This window comes from Schistocerca americana, chromosome 1 (genome assembly GCF_021461395.2).
Source record: "Schistocerca americana isolate TAMUIC-IGC-003095 chromosome 1, iqSchAmer2.1, whole genome shotgun sequence".
Lineage (NCBI taxonomy): Eukaryota > Metazoa > Arthropoda > Insecta > Orthoptera > Acrididae > Schistocerca > Schistocerca americana.
The window spans coordinates 1,087,393,763-1,087,401,361 of NC_060119.1; positions in this window are offsets into that span (position 1 = coordinate 1,087,393,763).

Sequence of the window (7,599 nt, forward strand, 5' to 3'; positions counted from 1 at the left end):
CCCCCCCCTCCCAACAGCGTTATGTGGCTGTGGAGCACTGCATAGTACTCTGTTAGTAGATACTGTTCTAAAGTTGTGTTACACTTTTCAGTTTTCTTAAGAGGCACAGGATTCGTATGAGTTTAGAACGTGCTCGTTAAGTGCGTTGCAGCCATGTTATCTTCGTATCAATGAAGAAGCCCAGAATTTCACGGTTGCTTCGTCTCCCAGCGCTACAGTATCAACGAGGCTGCACGTCATCTTCTTCGTTTTGTCTTCATTGATTTTCATCTTGTTCATGATAAACAAGGCACTGGCCTCACTAATAGGACTTCCGCCTGTCACACAGCCTGACTGACATTGTCCCATTATGAGAACAGCGTTCAATCGTCTGCGTACTACAAGGTGTGCCCATAGAAGTCGATGTTGTTATCGAAAATCAGGAACAACAGTGGCCCTATTACATATTCATGTGGCACACAGTCGGGTAACTCCTTTCCATCTGAGTCTGCTGCTTGCATTGATACTGCCTGTCGCCTGTATTCATGTGGAATTTGCAGAACAGCTCCCTCAATACCACAAGACAGACAAGCATCATCAGCGAACGATCCTAGAGTAGTGCTCATTCTGTTTGATAAATCGACTATGTATCTTGAAAAAATTAGAGGTCCTATTACGCTTACTTGAGTCTTATGTTGTTTTTGTTTCCGTAGGACATTCGCCGTGCAGTATAACGTACTGAATTTTATTAGTCAAATATTCATCTAACCAATCACATATCAGTTAAGGCGATCGTGTCTTCGTTGTAGCCGACGACGTGGGCAGTGTCTCGTGCCTTTTGTAAAGCTAAATTTCTTATGTGAAAACCAATTTGTGCTTGGTTGTAGCGCCAACGGCTGGACGTCAAGCTTTTACATTTCATAAATTTTCCTTATCTGGGACAGTGCCTTGGAAGAAGCGGGTCGCTTCTGAAAGAGAAACGCTTCCATCTGCTGAAGCAGTCCACATAGTCTCTGTGAGTTTTTCGCATGTGCCAGAGGTTCTCTCCGGAAACTGTACGAGCGACAAATAACAGACAGAGAAAGGTTGGGGGGACTACCGCAAGATAATTATACACTCCCGACACAGAGACGTAATTTGCAGCTTTCCGTGACACACGTGCATGCGAGTGTCCGGCCTGTGACAAGGCAGCACACGCGGTTCGTATCGATCAGTTGCCAACATACGGAACACACACGACAAACCTGTTAGCTTTGTCCGTTCCCTTCCATTTTAACACTTGGAATATTAATCTACAACAAAGAAAACAACACTAGCCAACAATGAAAAACTAAGTGGGATAAAATAAATGTTTGTCAACTATATTGACCACGCTGATAACGAAAACGACAATGGAAAACTCTAATTAGTTCTTGTTTCCAAGACAAAACGGCGTGCATTTAGTTATAATTCTATTTTATTACCATTCTTAGTCAAACCTTTCCCATACAGACTAGAAATCCCGCTGATGGTAGACAGAACGATAAAGTTTCAGGAAAAAATAGCTGAACTCTAATGAAGCTGTACGAACTGTTAATGCTTTTTTAACTAGATTGATAGTGATCTGATGGTTAGAGGAAAATCAGTGAACTCTATCACTACGATTGTTAATTCATAGATTCTGAGTCACAATGAGTGAACAGAATAGAATTATTAACGCCACTTGGGCGTTATACAGTTGTTAGATTACTGGTACCTTGACTGTATTTCGAACCATGTACCGGAATGTAGACTTAATTTGTGAGTAATATCTGAACACGCATTATTTCAATCACCGATAACGATGACGGTGATGATAACGATTATGGCTGAGGTCGCTAAACAGCAAAGTCGTCAACACCCTTCCATTAATGATATACCGATGAGCATGGTGAAATCTTTGAAAAAAGGCCAACGAAACGGAAAAACCAAGGTTCATCCCCCCACAATAAGCGCAAAGCAACGCCAATAAGATGAGATTAATAAAAGCCAGTAATAAAATCCCAACGAGACACACCAGAATAACTAGATAAAATCATGGGTAATATAACGGCGAATACACTCTTAAAAAGAGGCAGATAATTGCAGCTGCGTGACTATTTAAAAAAAATGTGTGACTCAGCCATTTTGTGACACATTAAAATCCCATATCCAATATTTTGTGAAGAATTTCGGGCACCACATAAAATCTTACAACACGAACGACACCAGCCTCGTTATCAGTTAAAATAGAAGGCAGATCCTGTGAGACAGCCAGATCAACCCTCAGGTTGTCATTTGAAACACAGAGATTGTCATGGACATGATACAGGAATTCGGGTGGACAACATTGAAACAAAAGCGTTTTTCGTTGCGAATATGATGTATTGATAGCTGTGTCCCGTATCTATGACGTACTGGGGGCTCCTCCCGACGTAAGAGGAAGTCACGTGTCAATGGACAATGTCCCACTTCTTCAGACCGTCGTGGACGGAAGGAAGTAAACCACGGTCTCATGGAAGTTTTATGGAAAACACTTTATTATTCCTCACTTACAGCCACTGAGCCTCCCACCAACACATGGCCTTCCCGATCGTAAACGAAATGACGTCTTGCAGGGGGACTGAACAGCGGGCAAGTCGAGGAAGGGAGCATGCCTCCTTGTTAACCGCACCAGCGAGTTCGTTTCCGCGAATCCCTATGCGCCCTGGAGCCCAGCAGAAAATGACTTCCTTGTCTTGCATTTGCAAGAGAAGGAGAGCGTCCTGCACTTCTTGTACCATCCTATCCTCTGTGTACATCTGTCCAGAAGCAAGATGGGCACTTTGAAAATGTCAGTAGTTGATGAATTTGTTGTCATGACGCCGTGTCATCTGCTCCACTGCCCTCAGGATAGCAAACAATTGCGCGTAATTAACTGAAAACTGCTCTGTTAACCATATGCTGATGACACTGTCGGGAACACGACAGAACAACCGAGAAAATCTCCCTGTTTAGACCCATCCGTGGAAACAGTAATAAAATCTGGGTGGCGACTTAAAAATCTAGTTAAATTTAACTGTAAAAACATAGTCTGCGATACAATGCTTTCTGCAATCAGTCAATTCTAAAAGTAACCTGGTGCTTGGTAGTAGCCAGGCTGACGCCCTACTCCACCACTGGCTTTGGATCTTAATGTCCCCCACCTGTAATAACTGAAGGCTTTCGCTTGCACGGATTCCAAATCGCCTCGTTTCCGGTGGCCGAAGGCTGAATAGCCGTTTCAGTGGCGGCTGCTCAACTAGCTGGATGCTGCCTATGTAGGAAGGACAAAGCCTATATCCTTGGCATACCACGAGAAGACGTCAAACAAACAACGAAGGCTCACCAGCCTCCGCACACAAACTAGCAAAAGAAATAGTGCGACAGGCTCCTGTCGCACGATATCTAATACCCACGTGGTGAACCACACCCAGCATTTTGAGGTATGAAGGCCTTACTGGTCCATAAATCTTATAAAATTGGGGCAGACGTGCCCCCCCCCCCCCCCCAAGAGCTACGACTGACGCATTTAAGGATGTTTAAGGCTTTGAGACATCTCAGTTTGGCATTTGGCAACCATGTTAACTTCTCATCGAAAGTAAGTCCCAGGCACTTCATCTTTTCCTTACAAGTGAGAAAGGTGTCCCAAGTTTTAAAACGGGTAAATTAAAACGCGAGATGGGACGCTTAAACTCAGCACAAAAAAATTTCTGCAAAGAGAATTTAAAACCTGTGGTGTAAGACCATTCCTCCAACCGCCTGGTCATCAGTTGCCGTAGCCGTGGCGATGTTGGAGGATGCACAGAAGATGTCTACAAACAAGGACCATATGCAGGTGGGTAGATATTCACAAAAAAACCCTGAAAGAGCTGTGACAAAATATAATGCCTCCAGATAGTATCGTAGTATCGTAGGCCTTTTCAGAATCGAAGAAAACGCCAATAAAGTGTTGTTTACGAAGGAAGGCAAGTTGAACTGGCGCTTCGAGCGGGGTCAGGTTATCAAGTGTGGAGTGATAACTCCTGAATCCACACTGGAAAAGACTGAGTAGGGACCTGGTTTCGAGAACCCACACTAAGCGCCGATTGACCACACACTCCAGCTATGCAGCTTGTCAGGCTAATACTACAATAACTACCGTGGTCTGCCCGATACTTCCCTGGTTTTAATATTGGGGTTGAAAAAGATTCTTCCCACGAGTTGGGAAAGTCTTCTGTCATCCAAATTTCGTTAAAGAGCTGAAGGAAGAGCTCCTTCGACAGTGGGACAAACTGTTTCAACATGCAGTACTTTATCAGGTCGTTTTCAGGTGTCATATGACAAGTTACTGACAATACAGACTCCGAGTCCCACAGAGAGAAAGGCAGGTTGCATTCCTCCATGTTTATGGAACAGAAATGAAAATCAGCCTTCTTCTGTGTCCTGATATCGATGGAAAGTAGGAGTCTCGCCAGAACTGGCTGTAAGGGACTTACACGATTCAGCCACTGTCTGACCTACGTCTCTTGGCGATGCTAGGAGGGACCCCTGTATTCATACACCTGCTACTGGTGGTCGTAAGTTGCACCTTGAGATGCTTCTGACGGCTTGCCGCACTTTATTTGGGATGGAGTTCAGGAACTCTTGCTAAGACCTCTGCTTAGTCTCCCAAATTATTCGACTCGCCTGCGCACTCGCCGTTCGAAAAGTTGCAAGATTCTCATTTGTGAGGAATCTATTAAATATTCGCATAGGTGACCTCCTGTCCATGAATGCAGAATGACACTCATCATTCCGCCGAGGGACAGGTTGCCTCCTAGGTGTTCCCGTTGATAAATCAGTAGCATGATGAATCGTAAACATAATGTGTTCTGCCCAGTCCTGGAGGCTGTCACATTGTTCGAAAACCGCTAACTGCCTGTAAAGCATCCAGTTAGCCTTTTTTAACAACCTTCTCGGCGGCTTCCTTTCAGGGTCCACTCCATCGGACAGATCCAGATAGGGCAGTGGTCGCTACCATGAAGGTCATCGTCCACTCTCCATTGAGCAGTGTCTGCAAGAGCAGGCGAGCAGAATGGGAGGTCTATAGCTGTAGACGAACCCATGGTGGTGCTAAATTGGCGCATGTTCATCAGTATGGCGTCTGTTGTGCGTATCAGACCCTCAAGTATCTGATCCTTGGAACAAGTGGTTTGAAAACTACATAGCGCAATGTGTCTATTGAAGTCCCCTAGAAGGAGAAACGGACAGCGTAGTTCATCAAAAAGATAAATGATGGGCCCCACTGTCAAGAGGCTCATGGTTGGTTGGTTGGTTTTGGGGAAGGAGACCAGACAGCGTGATCATCGGTCTCATCGGATTAGGGAAGGAAGTCGGCCGTGCCCTTTCAGAGGAACCATCCCGGCATTTGCCTGGAGTGATTTAGGGAAATCACGGAAAACCTAAATCAGGATGGCCGGACGCGGGATTGAACCGTCGTCCTCCCGAATGCGAGTCCAGTGTGCTAACCACTGCGCCACCTCGCTCGGTGAGGGTCATGGGGAGGCAGGCACAAAGAGCACACAGTGACAGCAACATGGGCCACTATCCTAACAGGTTACAGGTTATGGTTAAGGTTACAGGTGAGGAGTGAAAAGTGTCCTTGACGAGCACTGCTACCCCAACTTTCGTCCTGTCACCTGTCGTCTTTCCTGCAGAGGTGATAGCCTCCAGTATAGGCGCTTCAGTCTATTTAAAATGAGTCCCTTGAAGACAGAAGCAGGAGGGTCTGTCATGTACAAAGAGTCTCAATTCCTCAACTGTTCAAATGTGTGTGAATTCCTAAGGGACCAAACTGCTGAGGTAATCGGTCCCTAGACTTACACACTACTTAAGCTGACTTATGCTAAGAACAACACACACACCCATGCCCGAGGGAGGACTCAAACCTCCGGCGGGAGGGGCCGCGCTGTCCATGACGTGGAATCTCAAACCGCCCGGCCACTCCGCGCGGCTCTCAGTTCCTCCCAATGAGTACTATATCCATTCAGACGATGAGTTACTTGTAGAGCGAGGTGGGGTGGAGGGGCTGCCTAGGTCCGGAGTTGAGGCATCAAAATTCATGATGTCCTCATCATCAGTCGGATGTGTCAGAATGACGTATGATGGCGCCCAGGACAGTTTTCATCCCGAACGCTGAGACTCTTTCCCTGCTCCCTTTCCCAGCATGGATGAGGTGGAATGGGGGCGGTGAGAGGCACTTTTCTTTGAATTAAGTGAGTGTTGAGAGGTACTTTGCTTTTGAGGTGCCTTCGCTATCTGCGAAAGCGTTGCTGGTCTCTTTTGTCATAGCTGCCTGGATCGCTGTGTCTTAACTAACTTTAGTTTGGCACATACAGGTTCAAGTACAGGTGCTGGTGGTGGATAGAGGCACGCTTTACGTCATCTGCGTAGAAGTATCGACTTTAGGAACGGGTTTCTGCACCACAGAAGCATAAGAAGTGACAAAGACATTGGGTTTCGTCGCCTTATATTACTTTTTGGCTTCTGCGTAGCGGATCTGCTTGGACACGTTTACTTCCTGAATTTTTCTTCCCTATGCGGAAACAAGGCAGTTTTGGTTCCAGACTAGGTGGTTCCCAGAGCATTTAATTTAGACAGCTGGAGATTGGTAAAGTTCCAGCTTCATGGACTATCTTTCCATATTTCTCAAAGATCGCTTCACCTCCGTAACTCAGCGCTGTATGACCCAAATGCTGGCACTTGTATAGGTTTAGATACAGAGGAAACCTGCCATGATGTGTTCAGGCAGCGATGGAGAATGAAGGTCTAGTCAATTTCGCCATTACTCCTATGTGTCCTTTGCTCTACATCCACTATTCCCTGTGATGCCCGTTCCTGTTTAAGTTCGGCAATGTGCATGTTCATAATGTCATGGCACGTGACCACCCCGTTGCTGGAGTTGAGGGAGTTATGCAACTCAACAATTATGTCACAATCATGTACATCTACATCTACATACATACTCCGCAATCCACCATAAGGTGCGTGGCGGAGGGTACCGAGTACCACAACTAGCATCTTCTCTCCCTTTTCCACTCCCAAACAGAACGAGGGAAAAATGACAGCCTATATGCCTCTGTACGAGCCCTAATCTCTCTTATCTTATCTTTGTGGTCTTTCCGCGAAATGTAAGTGAGCGGCAGTTCAAATCGTTCAAATGGCTCTGAGCACTATGGGACTTAACATCTGAGGTCATCAGTCCCCTATAACTTAGAACTACTTAAACCTAACTAACCTAAGTACATCACACACATCCATGCCCAAGGCAGGATTCGAACCTGCGACCGTAGCGTCGCGCGATTCCAGACTGAAGCACCTAGAACCACTCGGCCACAAGCGGCCGGCTGGGCGGCAGTAAAATTGTACTGTCAGCCTCAAATGCTGGTTCTCTAAATTTCCTCAGTAGCGATTCACGAAAAGAACGCCTCCTTTCCTCTAGAGACTCCCACCCGAGATCCTGAAGCATTTCCATAACACTCGCGTGATGATCAAACCTACCAGTAACAAATCTAGCAACCAGCCTCTGAATTGCTTCTATGTATCCCTCAATCCGACCTCATAGGGATCCCCAACGCTCGAGCA